The sequence below is a fragment of the Sciurus vulgaris genome (assembly GCF_902686455.1).
Source record: "Sciurus vulgaris genome assembly, chromosome: 12".
NCBI lineage: Eukaryota > Metazoa > Chordata > Mammalia > Rodentia > Sciuridae > Sciurus > Sciurus vulgaris.
Window position 1 is genome coordinate 96,827,078 of NC_136473.1, and position 19,120 is coordinate 96,846,197.

Genomic DNA, 19,120 nt, shown 5'->3' on the forward strand with positions numbered 1-19,120 from the left:
AAATTTGGCCTTTTCATGATATCCCATAGTTCTTGTAGATTCTGTTCATGATTTCTTACCATCTTCTCTGTTTGTTCAGCTTTGTTTTCAAGGTTAAATATTTTGTCTTCAATGTCTGAGGTTCTGTCTTCCAGGTGTTCTATCCTATTGGATATGCTTTCTATGGAGTTCTTAATTTGGTTTATTGTTTCCTTCATGTCAAGGATTTCTGTTTGGTTTTTTTTCAATATCTCTAACTCTTTATTGAAATGATCTTTTGCTTCCTGTATTTGCTCTTTTAACTGTCGATTGGTGCGATCAATCAATGCTTGCATTTGCTCTTTCATCTCATCATTCAATGCTTGCATTTGCTCTTTCATCTCCTCGTTTGCTTCTCTGATCATTTTAATTATGTACATTCTGAACTCCTTTTCTGTCATTTCTTCTGCCATGCTGTCATTGGGTTTTATTGATGTAACATCTAGATTTGTTTGCAGCATTTTCTTTCCTTGTTTTCTCATGTTGTTCAGATATCAGTGGACCGCTGAGATATTGCAGATTTCCTCTGTTGATTTACAATGACCCTGAAGATTTCTATATATATCCCCTCTTAGCCTTCAGTAGGCTGAAGTCTTGGAGGAGGTTGATAATGCGGTGCTCCACAAGGAAGCTGCCTCTCTAGGAGTGGTGGCCTTCAGGTGGGGTATATTCCCTGCTAGTGGGCAGAGGTGCCTCCACTTGTTGACCAATGGTCATCCAAAGGGGACCTAGGCTGTGGGCTGAGGCAAGGCCTGTTTGGGCCTGAGCCTCTGGTTTTACTGTCCTTGTGGGAAACCTCACCCAGCAGGGAAGACTCACCCGGTGGGGAGGTCTCGCTGGTCAGTTTCCTCCTAGCGGTTCCCCTCAATTTACATCTACTGCCTGGGCTGGGCTGCCTTCCTCTGCAAAGTTTCCAGGGGCCCGGCCCTACCTCCTGGGCTTGGGAGCCTCACCCTTCACAGATGAATCTCCTTAGGCTGCCCCTCCTCAGAGAATTTGCCCATAGGCCTGGAACCTTCGCTCCGCCCTAAGCCTGTCTCTGTGCGGCTCTTCCACCCAGAAGCCTCCTAGATCCTGGGACTCTGTTCTGCACCTAATCGCCTGGCTGCGTGGCCCCTCCTCTGAGCAGCCACCTGTGGCCCCGAACAATCGCTCTGAGTCCCAGAGACCCGCCACAGGCCTCTTCCTCCAGACAGCTGCCCAGTATGCCGGTGCGGTCACTAGGAGTCCAAGAAACTCACTTCGTGCCTCCTCCTCCCACCAACCACCCGTAGCCCGGGGCAATCAATCACTCCGAGTCGAAGTGACCCTGCCCGTTCCTCCTCCTTCTCCAGATAACCCCCCGGGTGTTCAGGAGCAGTCCCTCTGAGTGGCTCTGAATCCACGTGACCCGCTGCACGGGTTCTCTGGGCCACCGCCCGGAGCTCTGGTGTGGTCCTTCAAGACCAAGCGTCCCACCACGCTTCTCCTCCAGGCAGCCCCCCTGTGTTCAGGAGCTGTCACTTTAAGACCAAATAACTCACCACTCGCCTTCTCCTCTGAGCAGCCGCCTGGAGCGCTAATGCAGTCACTGCGAGTCCAAAGGACCCGCCGCGCTCCTTCTCCTCCTTCTCCTACTCCTCCGGGCAGGCCCCGGGGTTCAGAAGTGGTCAGGGTCCAAACAGCTCGCCACGCAGCCCCTTCTCTGGCAACCGCCTGTAGTTCCCGTATAGTCGCCCGAATCCAAGCGGCTGCTCCTCTTCCTCCTCGTCCTCAGGGCAGGCCCCGGGGTTCAGAAGCGTCGTTCTGATTCCAAACAGCTCGCCGCGCGGCTTCTCCTCTGGCAACCGCCTGCAGCTCTGGCGCAGTCTCTCCGAATCCAAGTGGCCACGCTCCTCTCCTCCTCCTCAGGGCAGGCCCTGGTGTCCTGAGTCCACACAGTTCTCCCCGCCTCTCCTCCCCCGGGCAGCCGCCGGAGCCCCAGTGGCTGCTCCGAGTCCCAGCGCTGTGCCGAGCTGCCTCCTCTATGGCGCTCCAGCGGGGGGGAGGGGCGTCTCGCCGGCAGTTCTACTTCACAAAGTTTCCTGCGTTCCGGGACCCCCGTCCCATCCGGGATGCCCCCCCAGGGGGTGAGAGTCACCCGGCTACTTTGAGTTGGTCCCAAGCGTCTCAATATCTCCTCTCTTGAATCCTGAGTTCTGGAGCAACACGTAATGCAGCCACCCTCTAGGCCGCCATCTTGAAAACCTATATCTCCTCTTCATTCTTATCTGAATTTTTCATGTTTTTCTCCAAGAAACCTGCAGTTCAAACATGTATTTCATAGTTTTGAGTGGCATTCCATTTTGGTCAATTATTTTTAATTATTTCTTATATTTTTATTTTTTATTTTTTGCTTAGGATTAGATGAAAAATAAAATAGAGGTGTGGGTCAAAAAAAGACTGAAAAATAAGCTGCAGGGGAAGAGAAAATGAGAAATTATGGGGAAAGTAACATGAGGAGTGATTCTGGGGATGTTAAAAGTCACACTTGGTGGCTAAAACAAGTAGTTCTCTGGCTGTCACCATCCCAGTCCCCACTGTTCTGCGTATTAAAGACTACTAGTAGTAGAAATAATGGTAGTTTCTAAGGGAATTTGAACAGTCTTCCCTGGTCTGCTTTGACATACACAATCACCATTAGAGAGTCACCAGTCTTTCTCAGCATTCTGAACACATTTAGTCTTCTCATGTCTCTGGTCTAAATATATCTGTTTTTCAAACCCAAATGGTATTTTGTTTTGGGTTTTTTCTTTTTTTGCATGTGTGCAAAAACCAAGCAGAACCCACATCTGGCAGACCTCACAGATGTATAGATATGACAAGCTTTAATACAAGCAAATGTCAAACCAAGCCAACCATAGTTGCTGGTTAATTGCATGCAGGTGAAATGAAGAGTAAGTTTTTGTGTCCTCCACTTTGTCAGAGCCAGGTTTCTGTAAGGCTAACACTCAGTTCATCAAATGTCCCTCTGTGCACTCAGGGCATTTCTGCTGAACCAGTAGAGGGCAGTGACAGATCCAGGAGCATGGCCTCAGGCAAGGATTCCCCCCCCCCCCCCCCCCCCCCCGCAACTTTATCCAAGTGAGACAGGCAAGGTCACCTGGGCTCATTTTCCCTTCACACTCTGGTCTGTAGCTGCTCCCTTAGTAGCCCTGCGACCACTGACAGCAGTCCGGGAAATAGGAATCATGACCTTCACCTCAAGCTGCAACTCTGAAAACAAAAACCACAGCACCGCCCACTTCAACAAGAGCTGATATATGGTTGGGTTGCTTGGCTGTATATTTCAGGCCCAAGGTGATCCCTGCAAAAAAGACGGCAGGGGACAACGTCATTAAATGAGCAGCAAAGAAGCCCCCTTGTGCCCCCATCCTAAAGCAAATGTTCAGACCAAATCAATGAGGAATCCCAAGCAGGAGATGATCAATGCTGGTCCTTGACAGGCCTGTGACTCTTTAATTAAACAGACCTCTGACTTGACATTATAGTTAATGCAAGAGAGATGAGCTTCATTATGAGCAAGCAAAAGATGTTCCACTTGCAAACATCAAATAGCTGTGGAAGTTATTAGCATGGATTATCAGCCAGCAGGCACCTCAGGAGATTTCAAGCTCTAAGAATTTCTAAAATAATTAATTGAAGACAAGTTGGGGAAGCACATTGTGCAAGAGTTTCCCTAGTGCAACTTAACTTTTTAACTAAAAGAAACAACTTAAGTAATTTGCATTGCACCATTTATATGCAATCAGGAGTTAGTCTTCCTTTCACTGCCATATAAAAATAGAAAGCATTATAAATGCTAGAACTGAAAGAGACTTTAAATACTACTGCTTTAAATTTGTTAAGCAATGAAACCCTTTTTAAGATGAATCTTATATGTAACCTCAAAATATCTAGAGCAGATAAAAAATATATTAATATAAATTTATTTGATAAGATCATGTTTCTGTTAAGTGCTATAAAGACAGTTACGAAGAACAAGGAAGTTTGTTAAGCGAATGAGATCAGGGTTTATAGATGACTTGCAGATGTTTATCAGTTAGAATTTACTTTATTTGAATATTTTTGTAGCAGGTTTTCTTACAACCTTAAGATACTCTTGAACTACATAGACCAAACACAATTAATTCCCAAGCCTATACTGAAACAAATTATTAACATCAGCAACTTACTAATGAGTTGTCATCTCCAATGAGTTGAAAGATTTTCTTTTTTTTAATGATTGTGGTAGAGACAGATAGTTCTGTTCTTAACAAAAACCAGCTCCTTTTCTTCCTGGTACCTTTGCCAACCTTCTTTGTAGCCCTTTGTCTTTAGCCATTGATGTGTCAATAGAACTGACAAGTACCACTTCTGGATCTAGAACCCACAAATTGTCCACAGGAACCCCGCACCCCTTTCCACAACAGCACATTATGTGGAAAGGACTCTGAGTTCCTTCCTGAAGGATCAACTTCCGTGCAGAAGCCCACCTGCAGACCTAGAACATCCTTAATAGATTTGAAAGAACAAGAAATAAATTTACCCTGTGTTAAACAACTGGGGTTTGGGGCTTTGTTATGGCAGTGAAGATTATTTACTCTTTCTAACTAATATAATGGTTAGCATAAATATGAAAATAATTAATCAAATGTTTACTGAATGCCTGAAGCACCTACCCAGAAGCCAGAGCTTAAAAACTAGATCTTTGATCCAAACTTCATTACAGTCATGATTTTCTTGCTGCAGGGAAGAGAAATCTCCATCAAAGCCACCAAAAGGTTAGAAGGACTTATTAGAACAACAATGTAATCAAGATAAGTTCCAGACACTACCTTCCCACCTTCCCACCTACCATGGTCATCCTGGCTCTCCTCTTCCATGAGCCTTAGGGAACTCAGAGGTTGTACCTGCAATTCCTGAGGCTATACGGTAAAGCAGAGCCTCTCCTTTCTTTCACTAAATCCCCACAACAAGGGGAAACTACTCTACTAGTTTATTCTTAGTGAATTAGCCAAGATTAAGAGAAGAAGATGTGAATCAACAGAAAGACCAGAAGGCTCAAAATCAGAAGATCCCAAGTCAAGCCCAGAAAAATCACCAAACCTCACATTCAAAACTAAGAAATGAGAACATCTGAGTAATAAGATCAAACATATGAAACTTCCTTCGAAAATATAAGGAAGTATACAAAATGCAAAATAGTATAGTAGCCTTTGACTCTGAAGAACTTAGCATGTCTATAACCTTAGCAAGGGGGCATTGTAACAAAATGCTAAAAGCACATGGTTTAGTATAAGAGGCATAGATTAGCCTTCCTTCTGCTTTGGATTTATTAAAATATGTTCAGATGCAAGTGACAGAAAAGTATGATTCTAGTTTAGTTCTGTCCCATATAAAAGTCCTGGAAGATTTCCTGGGGCTGGTATAGCTTTCCATGGTGGGATACCAGGTAGAGCTGCCAGAAAAATACAGGATACCCAGTAAAACTTGTATTTCAGTTAAAAACTTGTATTTCATAATAGTCATGTCCCATGCCATATATATTAGGCAGACTGTATTCTTATTTGACAAATCTGTCAACTCTAGACCAGATTCCCTCTTTAAACTTATTTCCTCATTTTCTAAGATGGTGGCATTTATATTCCAGAAAGCAACCATTCTAGGAAGAAAAGATGAAGAAAAAAGCACAGTGTGCATGAACACTATTTCTTAATAAAGACTCCAAAAGCTGTCACACTACAGTTGTATCTGTTTCTCAAGGTCCAGAACGTAGGCACCTGGCCATGCCTAGTTGCAGGGGAACATGGACAAAAGCAGTTTCTATTCTAGGAAGTGGGATGTACACTCACCTGAAAATTCTCCTACTGTGAAAGCAACAGACTGTAGTCTGTTGCAGAGGCTACAACACAATACCTCAGACTAGTTAATTTATAAAGAGTAGAAATTTACTTCTCAAAGTTCTGGAGATTGGGAAATCCAAGATCAAGACAATGGCAGATCTAGTATCTGGTAAGTATGATTTTTCCACTTCTAAAATGGCCCCTTGATGTAGCATGCTCAGAATCGTGGACTGAAACCTCTAAAATTGTGAGCCGAAATAATCCTTTTCTCTTTATAACTTGACTACCTTAGGTGTCTCTTATAGTGACGGAAAGCTGCCTAATGGTCCCTTTTGCCCAGTAACCATGTGAGAAGTCAGCATTTGTCCTGTGATTGGTTGACCCTGTGGCTTTCAGAGAGGCAGCTCATCGTGGCAGGAGCACATGGTACAGCAAAACCCTCACTTCATGACTGGGAAGCAAAAGAGGAAGAGGAAGAAACTGGGATCCAACAATCTCTTTCAAGGACACACTTTCAAATACCTAAGTACTTCCCACCAAGCCACAGCTCTAAGTTTCTACCACCTCACAATAGGGCCACGCTGGGTACCACACCTTTAACACACAGGCCTTTGGGGGACATTGCAGATCCAAGCTACAGCAGAGACCAGGGCGTTCCTTTCCACCTCATTTACAAGCACACTACAGTCTGTTCAAGAGGCCAGAATGCTCATGACAATCACTTGCCACCTCTCAGTACTATCGCCTTTGGTATCAGGTTCTAACAGGAGTTTTAGAAGGAAATGCACGTTCAAGCCATAGCATCCACTGCTTATCAAAAGTTCCATTTCTGTAAAAATCAGTGTACTTCTCCCAAAACACTTCTTTGTTTTCAAAGACTAAAAATATAATCATGAACATGGTCTTGCCTTATTATCAGGTGAACACCTAATTCTGCTCTTATTCTTTCACAGGATGATATCAAGAAAGGCCAAGAAGAGCTTGGGGAGATAGCTCAGCTGGTAGAGTGCTTGCCTCGCAAGCACAAGGCCCTGAGTTCGATCCCCAGTACCACAAAAAAAAAAAAAAAAAGTCCAAGAGCTGTCAAGGTGAGGCTTAGGAAAGCAGAGGGTTTTCTTTGTTTTTTTTTGAAGGCTAATAATAAGCTGATTTTTAATAACTAAATGAGGATTTCTTTTAGTTCTGAAATTTTAGTTGAAAGATTTTAATAAATATCCCTTGATTAACTCTGATGAGGTAAGCACTGGGAATATATAAATCAAAGGTTTTATCCAGAGAAAGGTGTGGACAAGACAAGGTGATGTGTAAGTGCTATAATGGGGATATGGGTAAATTGTAGCTGAAACTTGGGGTACTGAGCATCTAACTCTGCTCTTGAGACCTAAATAAGCCTTCACAGAGCAAGTGAATTTTGGGGTGTAGTCATCAAAAAAATCGGGAAGAGGGTCAGGAAAAACAATGGGATGAATTCTCCTAGTAGAAATAAGCAAAATTCAAATGCATAGAACCCTTGCAGAGCACAGTGAGTTGTGGGTGGGATGACAGATGAACGGCAAGGAATGTCAGGAACATGCGTGGAAGAGGCTGACTTTGATGCTGAAGACTTTGAATGACAAGCTAAGCTCTGGACTTCAGAGCATGGATTCAGAAGACCAGGGCTCCGTTTTAATTTCTGCTAATTACAAAACTATGTGATCTTGGGCATATCATTTAATCTTTTCTGAACCTCGGTTTTCCACCCGTAAGACTGAAGTGATGCCAATACTAATTTTGACTCTTACCACTCTTATTTTGTGCAACAGAACACCACTGGAATTTTAATCAGGGAGTAGATGTTAGAAAAGCATACCTAGAAGCAATGCAGAGTATGAATTTAAAATGCAAAAAAAAAAAAAAAAAAAACCCAAAACTGGAGGAAAGTATGCCTCCATTCCTGAAGAGAACTTGAAGAGCTGACAACAGGCAGAGAGAAGAGAACTCTGTAAGAGCAGAATCAGCAGGCTTGCCAGCCAAGAGTTTGACAGGTGTGGAGAAGAGTCAGAGATACTGAGGTTCCATGTTTATATGAATAAAGTGCTGCAGAGCAGGCAATGACTGGAGAAGACGAGCAGCTACCACTTCTTGAGTGCTTCACATATATCAGGAACTGTTCTAAGCCACCCACACAGGGTTGACTGTGGCCCCACAAAACATGTCCACATCCTAACCTCCAGACCCAGAACCCTTGCAGAGCACAGTGAGTTGTAGGTGGGATGACAGACGAATGCCAAGGAATGTCAGGAACATGCGTGGAAGAGGCTGACTTTGATGCTGAAGACTTTGAATGACAAGCTAAGCTCTGGACTTCAGAGCATGGATTCAGAAGACCAGGGCTCCATTTTAATTTCTGCTAATTACAAAACTATGTGATCTTGGGCATATCATTTAATCTTTTCTGAACCTTGGTTTTCCACCAGTAAGACTGAAGTGATGCCAATACTAATTTTGACTCTTACCACTCTTATTTTGTGCAACAGACACAAAATAGGACATGTTAGGATGTGTGACCTTATTTGTTAAAATAGCTTTGCAGACGTAAATTAAGGATTTCAAGCCAAGATTGACCTAATGGATTCAAATGGGTCTAAATTCAATGACAGGAGAATCCTTAAGAGAGAAAGGCAGATGAGCCTTGAAGCAGAGAGAAGAGGGGAGAGGAGGGAGGGCCAGCCACCGGAAGACAGAGGAAGAGGTAGGAGTTATGCTGCCTCAGCCAAGGGACATCTGAAGCCACCAGCAGTTGGGTAAGGTAAGGCTCCTCACTTACAGTGTTTGAAGGGACTGCCAACACCTTGATTTAGAGCTTCTGACATCCAGGATTATGAGAAAACAAATTTCTGTCATTGTAGGCAGTTTGTGGTAATCTGTTACAGCAGTCATAGAAAACTGATAAACTAGCTTATGCATATAAACTTTCCCACATCATGGAGTCAGGATCTTGTTCTTATCCCCACTTCATAAATTAGGAAAGTGAGATAACAAGTACTTAAGAAACTTCACTCAACTGCTCTTTGAGAGAGTTGAGATCTGAGCTTCAGCCTTCCTGCTCCAGAGTCTGTTCCCCCACAAATCCTGGGGTGTGGAGGTGAAGGCACCTGAGGGGCGTCCATCCACTTGGAGTGTTTATTAGGCACCTGGATGTATAGAATGGCAGCTTTAGGTTTTATTCTTCTTTGGGTCTCTCTTAGGGAGGAAACTTTAGACAAGCTAAAATCTGTAAATTATTTAGCACAGTGCTTAGTGTACCAGAAGAGCCCCATAAATGTTTCTTATCAATATTATTATTGCATGTGGTATTTAAAACCACAAGAGTGGCATTGTTGTAGCCTGGTAAGAAGACTTGATTTATTAAAGGGGAAACAAATTGAAATCAAATCTTAAATCACAGGTGCAGAGGAAAAACAAAGAAAAAAATCATGTGAATTTGACATTTGGTGTCATGGACATAGTTTAAGACCCAGACAACAGATTGTAAAGGTAATTTAAAAAACAAACAAACAAACAACTAAAGCTTTCTTACGTAAGCAATAGTGGGTGGAAATGGGGGTGGTGTTGATCAAATAACATGGAAAGAAAACAATTACATAAACACAATTACCTGCTAAAGGGAAAGTCTTAACTTGAGCACTCAGAACATTAAATAATGCATACAAAGGCTTTGAAAAAAACAATTAGCATTCACTTCTCAGAAACTTGAAATAGTTGAATTCTCTTCCATCTAACTTGAAGTCCAGAGGAATAAGCATTGCTAAGACCTGAGAAAATTTTCTTTTAAATTCTTAGGCCTAGGGTGGGGAATATTATAATGCCCTTGATAACATACCTTTTTCTAGAGAAATATTCTGAAGTCAAAAGATGCAACTAATTTGTTGGTTATTCCCATTAGCATATTCTTGCTCTGTATTCATTATTCAGTGCATGTAGGTGCCCTTGAAGTATTAAGTCGTGGGAATATACAGATGACATACAGTCCTCCCCTCATGGAGCCATATGAGTGGGACAGAGGCCTTAAATATAACAGGGCGACATAACAAGTTACAGAGAATTGCTCTGATATCAGCAGGAGCAGAGGGGAGAAAATCTGGACATACCGAATGGTGTCGATTCAGGGAAGGTGCAGACTTCTGTAACAAAATACCACAAACTGGTTTGTAGACACTAGAAATTTATTTCTAACAGTTCTGGAGGCTGGAAAGTAGAAGATCAAGACACCAGCAGATTTGATGTCTGGTGAGGGCTTTCTGGTTCATAGATGGCACTTTCGGGTTGTGTCCTTACATAGTGGAAGGGGAGGGGACTCTCTCAGGCCTTTTTAAAATAAGTGCCCAAAAGCCCATACGTGAGGGTTTTGCTATCATGGCCTCATCACCTCCCCACATCCCCACCACCCAATGCCACCACCTTGGGGGTTAATATTTCAGCATATGAATTTGGTGGGGACACAGACAAATCACAGCCTCCCTGGAGAGAATGCCCTGGAACTGTTAGGGCAAAGGCACAGAAGTAAAAGAGAGCTTGATGCTTGCTGGACCAAGAAACCCCATGGAACAGATAAGCAGAGGTCAGATTAAGGACCTTTTAGTCTTAACTCTCTTATGTTTTATCAATTTATTCTCAGACATAAAGCATGGTTCCTTCATCCTTAAGCTGGTAGATTAAGTAGCATTTAATCTGTCCCTTAGACCAGTCATTGGAGGCTGGAGACTCATGTGGCTCCTATCATGAGCACTTGCCTCCAGACTGGGTAGGCTCTGTCCCTGGAGCAATACACACCGAGTGCCTGGGAAATTGACTCGGTGGCAGAGGGGCATGAGGAGCTGTTATTCAGAGGAGACTGAGGACAGGCCAGGAACTCCTGTGGGCCTTGCACAGCCCCCAGTTCAAGAGTAGGGAAGAGAGTCATAGTGTAATCTTCACGGCTGAGATAACCCCATCTAGAAAAGAAATCCAAACGAATTCCACATTTTCCATTTCTCAGGCCTCTGTGACGTGAGGGACAGGATTCTAGATGTTTAATTTTGGCCCAGTGCTATTTCTTTCCTATAAAATCAGAACAACCCTTTATTAAGGCAAATTGTATTGCACTAAACATGGGCAGTTTTCCGATACAATTATCTCATGCCTAAATGAACTGATAAGAAGAAAAGAAGTTACACAGTGAGGCCAAGAGTCTTCTCAGCAAGAGAACTCCCAGCAGAAGCTTCTCTTCTTACGTTCAGCCTGTTTTCCCATCACAGGTGCTGCCTTGAAAACTCTTTTTCTGGTTGGAACAAAATTGACATTCTGAAGAGATCACTTTCCTCCTGTTTCTATCTTTATTGAAGGTTTATTTCCAAAGGCAAAGAAGCGGAAAGAAAAGGGCAGAACAACCCAACCACACACATCTACACCACACGCCTTGCCATCCTCAGCTCAGAAATAAAACTCAAGCAAATGAGTTCACTTGGGAACATGCAAATATTTGCTGAAAGGAAATCATTCTGCATATCGAGAGGTGGAATAAATGCCTAGAACAGATTCTGATGAGATTTGCTGCTGTGTGCCCTGGCAAAGGTAACAACCAGACAAACACCAGCCTATAAATAATGGTAGTTACCCCAGCATAGAGGTGCTTCTGTCAGAGAAGTGGTTTTCTTTAACTGCCACTATTTTCAAAGAGATTCAGTATTTTGCTAAAAAAAATAAATAAAATAAAATAAAATAAAAGAAGAAATTACCAGGTAGACTTGATCAGGGACCATTATGGAAATGATAGCTCGGACCTTAGCCTTGAAGACACGTCTGTAGAACTTATCAGTTCCCACTGTTAAAACACAACTCTAGTACAAAAAAAATAAAAAAGAAATAAAGAAAAAAGAAAAAGGTGTATGCTGGGAAAACTGGAAATCCATATGCAACAGAATGAAATTAAACCCCTATCTCTCACCCTGCACAAAACTCAACTCAAAATGGATCAAGGACCTCGGAATCAGACCAGAGACCCTGCATCTTATAGAAGAAAAAGTAGGTCCAAATCTTCAACATGTCAGCCCAGGACCAGACTTCCTTAACAGGACTCCCCTAGCACAAGAAGTAAAAGCATGAATCAACAATTGGGATAGATTCAAACTAAAAAGACTTCTCTCAGCAAAGGAAACTATCAGTAATGTGAAGAGAGAGCCTACAGAGTGGGAGAATATCTTTGCCACTCATACTTCAGATAGAGCGCTAATTTCCAGAATCTATAAAGAACTCAAAAAACTCTACACCAAGAATACAAATAATCCAATCAACAAATGGGCTAAGGAAATGAACAGACACTTCACAGAAGAAGATCACAAGCAATCAACAGATATATGAAAAAATGTTCACCATCTCTAGTAATAAGCGAAATGCAAATCAAAACTACCCTAAGATTTCATCTCACCCAATTAAAATGGCGATTATCAAGAACACCAGCAACAATAGGTGTTGGCGAGGATGTGGGGGAAAAGGTACACTCATACATTGCTGGTGGGGTTGCAAATTAGTGCAGCCACTCTGGAAAGCAGTATGGAGATTCCTCAGAAAGCTTGGAATGGAACCACCATTTGACCCAGCTATCCCACTCCTCGGCCTATACCCAAAGGACTTAAAATCAGCATACTACAGAGATACATCCACATCAGTGTTCATTGCTGCTCAATTCACCATAGACAGATTGTGGAACCAACCTAGATGTCCTTCAGTTGATGAATGGATAAAGAAACTGTGGCATATATATATAATGGAATATTATTCCACCATAAAGAATGATAAAATTATGGCATTTGCAGACAAATGGATGAAATTGGAGAATATCATGCTAAGGGAGATAAGCCAATCTCAAAAAACTAAAGGACGAATGATCTCGCTGATAAGCAGATGAGGACATATAATGTGAGGGTGGGAGGGGTTAGCGTTAGGGTTAGGATTAGGTTTAGGGTTAGGGTTAAGGAGGGTGGTAAGAATGGAGGAAGGAAGGACTGTATAGAGGGAAAAGAGGGGTGGGAGGGGTGAGGGAAGGGGAAAAAAAACAGAATGAATCAAACAACATTACCCTATGTAAATTCATGATTACACAAATGGTATGCCTTGACTCCATGTACAAACAGAGAAACAACATGTATCCCATTTGTTTACAATAAAAAAAAAGAGAGCGAAAGAAAATGAAGGTCAAAGACCTAAAAAAAAAAAAAAATTTTAAAAAGGTGTATGCAATTTTATGCCACCAAAAAAATATGCTGTTGTGACAAGAAATGCTGTTTAAATGTCGGGGGTGGGGGGGTAATGTTCCTCCTGAATTCATGGAGGAATTTTAAATATTCAGTGTGTGGATATACTATAAATACAGGAAGAGGCAAGAAGGTGAAATGAACACTAGATGCCATCAGAAAAATAATTTGTAAATATTTGTGTTGTAATAAAGTTAATGCTTTTTAAAAAGTTATTCCTTAGTGGTATAAATAACTGGACCCCAAATTACAGACATCCTCAGAGAACAGATGTTTTAAATGCTAATCAAGAGAGCCATTTTCATATAATGTGAAAACTAACACTGAAAAGAAGAGAAAGGGCAAAGGAAAGATGAAACATTTTATTTGAAATATTGAAGAGAAAGTCTTTTAATGTGGTTTTTATAAAATACAAATTGCATTTCAACATGTTTATGATGAATTAAACTGTATAGATATTTAAGAAACGTATTTACATTTCGATAGCAGATTTGCTTTTTGAAAGGTCTGAATGAAAGGGTTACAAATCCTCAAAGCCTCCTAACCTGTTTTGTGGGGCTTTGTTTCCATTTTAACCTTGAATATCATACTTTACAGACTGAAAACAGACTCCACAACTCAAGAGCAGGAGTCTCCAAGATCCAGCATCGAGGAAGGCCTAAGGAAAATGAACTGTGATCAGCAGCTTTTTATTTTATCTATCTTCTTGTTCACCAGTCATTTTTATATTTGTAAATGGCACTTCATTCATTCAACAAATATTTATTGAGGCCTGCAGTCAATGGCTCTTCCAGATGCTGGTTAGGGAAACCAACAGTCTGCACACTCTCTCTCTGACTTCCCAGTCTAAACTAGAGGCAGAACTGGACAGAAGGCTGAGGGGGACTGGTGCCTGGTTGGACGCACCATTGGTGTTTCAGACAGGATGATTATTTGTGGTGGGGAACCATCCAGCACGTTACCACTAAAGCCAAGAACAATTCCCAATCAACTGCAATGAACAAAACATCCTACACCTTTCCAGACACTTTTAGGGATAGGAATGTCTTGGAAGTGCTTGGATGAAGAAAAGAAGCTTTCTGTGCAAGACATGCGCTCCCCCATCTGGGAAGGCTTTCTAAATTCAAGACCACCAAAGGATTCAGATGCAGTCCTAATGGAGTCCCTGGAAGAGAGGAAGGGTTGTTAACACCAGGGTTTTTCAACATCTCCTATCATCACTAATTCATTGTGCCTTCCTGCTTCATCTCAGAAATCAAAATGCAGGGCAAAAAGACCAGCCTCCAGGATAGAAGCATCTGTAAGCAATAGAATGGCAGAGTTTTGTGAATTCTGTTATAGTATTTGCTTTTATGCTACCTGTTTATTTTTGCACTCTGTTGAAAATTACCATAACAGACTGATAAGTTGGAGTTGAAGAAAAAGTTTTAAGTGTTGATGTACAAAATATTATATTGTAAAACACTTGGATTCATTTATTTCTAAAGAGCTAATTATTTATTATAAACACAGTCAAATGAAGCATGTGCGGTGGTTAGGGTTAGGGTTAGGGCTAGGGTTAGTGTTAGGATTAGGGTTAGCAAAAGCCTATAATTCCAGGGACTCCAGAGGCTGAGTCAAGAGGATCTCAAGTTCCAGGCCAGCCTCAGCAATGTAGTGAAAACTTATCTCAAAAAATAAAAAAATAAAAAGTCAGATTAGAAGTTCTACAGCTCATGTATCCTTTCCTCATTTTTCCCAGAGATTTGGTAAGCTAATATTTGCTATTGTGGTATTTTTACCTAAAACTGCAATATCCTGAAACTCAAGCTCTCAGGCCTGTAATTATTTTTGAATATTTGTGAATAATCCATGTCTCATGAAAGAAATAAATAGGGAAATCTGTTCTTAAAGCATTCCTCTAATTCATAACAAGGACCGTTTATATTTAGGAAGTTGGTATGTTTTTATTTTGCTTTTTATCACCTCAAACATTTATCATTTCTTTGTGATGAAAACATAAGGCAAAAGTGACAGTGTACATTTTTCTGGACTAAATCATAATACTCTTTGTGCTTTTTCCTCGATTCTTTGTCTTGGATCAATCACTCTGGAAGAAGTCACAGGACGTGGCCTGAGGATACTCAGCAGTGCTATGGAGAGGCCCGCACAGTGAAGAATCCTGGCCTCCTGCCAACAGCCAAGGGAGTGAGCTATCTTGGACTCGGTCCTCCAGCCCCTGTCAGCCTTCATAACTGCAGCCCTTGCTGATAGGGTGAGTCAAACCTCCAGACACCCTGAGCCAGAACCACCTGGTGAAGCCTCTCCCAGGATGCTCATAGAAACTGTGAGCTAAACATGTCCACTGTTGGCTAAGTTTTGAGGTAACCTGTTTCCCAGCAATAAGTAACTACTATAAGAAATACATTTTGATCATCGAGGTCTAAATAAAAACCTGATATGTCAGCATTACTCTTAACCTTCAATATTGCAAGCAAGTGTAACACAGAGGTTACTAGTAGCTCCTGTCTCTTGTACATCTAGATAAACTCGACTCTACTCAGGGCATAGCCAGCTCACAGCTTTGAACTGTGAGCACCATTCTGTGGCATCTTTTGGACACAAAGTACTGACCCTTGTTTTCTAGACTTCTGCTTCCACCCAACCAGGGAGTACCAAAGTGTTCTTTCCAAGTAAATACAGTGTCCTCCTCAGAAAGAATTGAGGTAAGTACAACTACCACCAGCTCGATATTTTATTGGATTTCAATGCATGGATTTCCAACCTTGGAATCAGACTACCATCAACATATTCCAAAACACCAGACTGGCATTCCCACCCCCTGTACCAAGTGTTAATATGTGTGATAGGCAGCTTCTAAGATGTGTCTCAAGGATCATCAGTTCCTGGTATTCATGTCCTTTAATAATCCCCTACCCTGAAGTGTGACCTAGGTCTAGCAACCCGCTTTTAATATGCAAACGTGATGGGATGTAACTTTGAGATAAGGTTACAAAAAGATTCTGGCTTCCAACTTGCCCTCCCTCTTCTGCCCTCTAACTTGCTCGCACTGATGAAAGCCAATTGCCATATGAAAAAAAATGTCATGTGGCAAGGACCTGAGGGAGACCTCCAACCAACAACCAGAGAGCGACTGAAGCCCTCAGACCAATGGTCACAGGAACAAACCATCCCTTGAGTGAACTTGGAGGAGGATCCTCCTCCTATTGAGCCTGTAGGTAACCACCACCCCTGTTAGCACCTTGAATGCAACCTTGTGATGGATCCCAAGCCAGAGGACCCAGCTAAGCTGTGCCCAGTTCCAGACTCCAGAAAATGTGAGATAATAAATGTCTGTTGTTTAAGATGTTAAATCTGGAGATAATTTGTTATGCGTGAATAGATAAGTAACATACTATGAGAAAGTGCAGTATAAAACCTAAACCATAAAGTACAGGACCGACAGATGTTTCTAGAATATGCTCAGCACTGTTAACACAAAGCACAAAACAATACTTAGGAACATCAAAGTCTGGATTATGGGATGCAAGTTTATCCCAATATGCTTTATTTCCCCTATGAAAAATTCTCCCAGTTCTATCTTTGTTGTCTTCATAATTCATAAGAAATGTGCATGGGAATATAAACAGTTACAGTCTCAAAATGTTTAAAAATTTAAATATGTAGCTTCTGTTCTCATTTCCTATGTCTTATGCATTCCGTACCTACCACATGGTCCATGAGCATTTCTTACACTTAAATATATATACAAAGGTAAATTTGGGAGGCATTTGTGGGCACAATTTGTTTTAAACAGCCAAATAGTAAAAAAGGGAAAGTAGCTGAGTTGAAGGTTTTCTCTAAGTCAGTATTTCTCTGGATACAATCCACAGAAGACTAACTATACTGCTGTTTAGGGTGCTATATCTTAAAAGGAATCCATTATCAAGCGAGTTTGAGAAAAGCTAGGTGAAATTAAATTAAAACAGACTTTTTTTTCGTATGCATCTCCAAGTCTTTGCTATAGAAATAAACGAGTATTGTGACTCTCCAAGAAGAGAAAAAGCGAGTAGTATGCAGTGTTTTTAAGCTTATTTGGTTGAAAGACTGATGGTTCTCCTTGACCATCCCCTGGAATCACAGTTTGGCGAAACTTGAAAATTGAGAGCTTCGCTGACCCCTAAAGGTTGCTCTCAGCTCTCACGCATCAGAAGATCTCAACCCTCCAATGTCACATCCTTCTCTCCAAACGCCACTTATCCCTCGTAAGCTGTGTAGGTAGGAGATGGGTGTTGCACACGTGAGCAGGTGTGATACTTCTCACCGGTGGTGGTTTTGTCTTCAGTCACAATTGTTACAGGCAACTTTAAGAACAGTTTACTGTCCTTAAAATAGAGTTCATAAATTGTAATAGCAAGCCCAAATAAAAGTGAACTATGTGCCTGGCACTATTTTGATGCAATATAACCTGTACTTACAGATGAAAGAGTTAAAACCCAGGGAGGTGAATGGAACCATCATCAATAATCTGTGCACCACGTATACATGACATGAGAAACCATTAGAAGAGACTCGTGACCTGCCTCGGTTCACTCAGCAATCAATGCAAATTCCATTATGAAAGAATGAACACAAATTAATCTCATGATCTATTGAAATTCATCTCAATTTAATGCTAAAGTTTGCCCTATTGATTATTATGTTGTAACAACTAGCATAATGGTAGAATATTCTCATGACAAATTAATATTAATGCAGTAAGGGTGATATAATCAATCTAAGATACAAAAAATCAACAACCCATTACTTTTTGATCATCTTTTGAAATAAACTGACTATAAAATTCATGTTATTTTTAAACTTTCAATTTTAAAGAAAGACTCTTTTTTTTCTAGGAGCCCCTACAATTCCGATAAATATACATTGAACTTGTGTAAAATAACCAACTAGAAAGAACACTTAAAATTAACACTTAAACTCCTTTTGCTCTCAGTGCCTATAAATCCACGTATTTTGCACAGTGAACTTTCGTGCACATAAGTTTGTGGTTTTACAACTAAGCACTAATCAATTTTTTAAGAGGAAAAAGTCTTAACCTTAAAAATTGAGCCACACAGGGAATTTTTCTGGTTATATTTTTTTAAGCGATAGCCACAATCAAACTTTTGATGCCAAAAATAAGTCAGATACTCATTGTTTGGCTTAGATGGTATCCAACTGTATCTCAACGTTAGTAGTTCAGCTATAAACAAATGCTTTACCTTATGATTTGGTTTTAAAAAACTGGGAAGTAGGATTGCTTTAGAGAGGAGCAAAATGATGGTATAGCACTTGCCCTCTTTTCACTTGCAGCGAAAAGAGTTGGACGTTGGAGTTAGAGGGATTTATGTTAAATTCTACCTCTAGCTGTTTTACTTTGGACTAATCACCCAACCATCCTGAGTTATTTCACCTATGAATTGATGATGGACAGAGAGTTCTTACAAGATTTAGAGGTAACAGGGTGCACTTGATAACATCCTGAAAATCCTGTCAGTGCTTAATGGAAAGTGCTGGCACTTATGATCTATTGCAATAAAAAGAGAAGGAAGTCCTAGCTGGCAAGTGAACGTATATCTGGAACTTGCTTGATATGACGCAGTGAACCCTAAGAGAACTCCCTCCTGCCAGTTTAGGGCAAATCCTTAGGCATTTAGTCATCTAATCCTTGCAGGGGCATTAGAGGGGAGGAGGAGAGAATATCAACAGATTTAGGGATTGGGCTGCACAGAGAAGGCAGAGGTGAAGAAAAGGAACCTGGGACCAGGTCGTCTTGCAATCTGATTTACCACAATGTGTCACCTGCCTGTCTCTCCGGCTAGCTGGGAAGCAACTTGGGAAGCTGGGTCTGTGTCACATCTATTTTCTGTTGGCCACAGTAACCCACACGAACTTTTAAGACTGATGCTCAGAAAAGTGTCCGGGGAGAGGGAGGGAAGAAGAAAATGGCAAGGGAAAAAAACTGGAGAA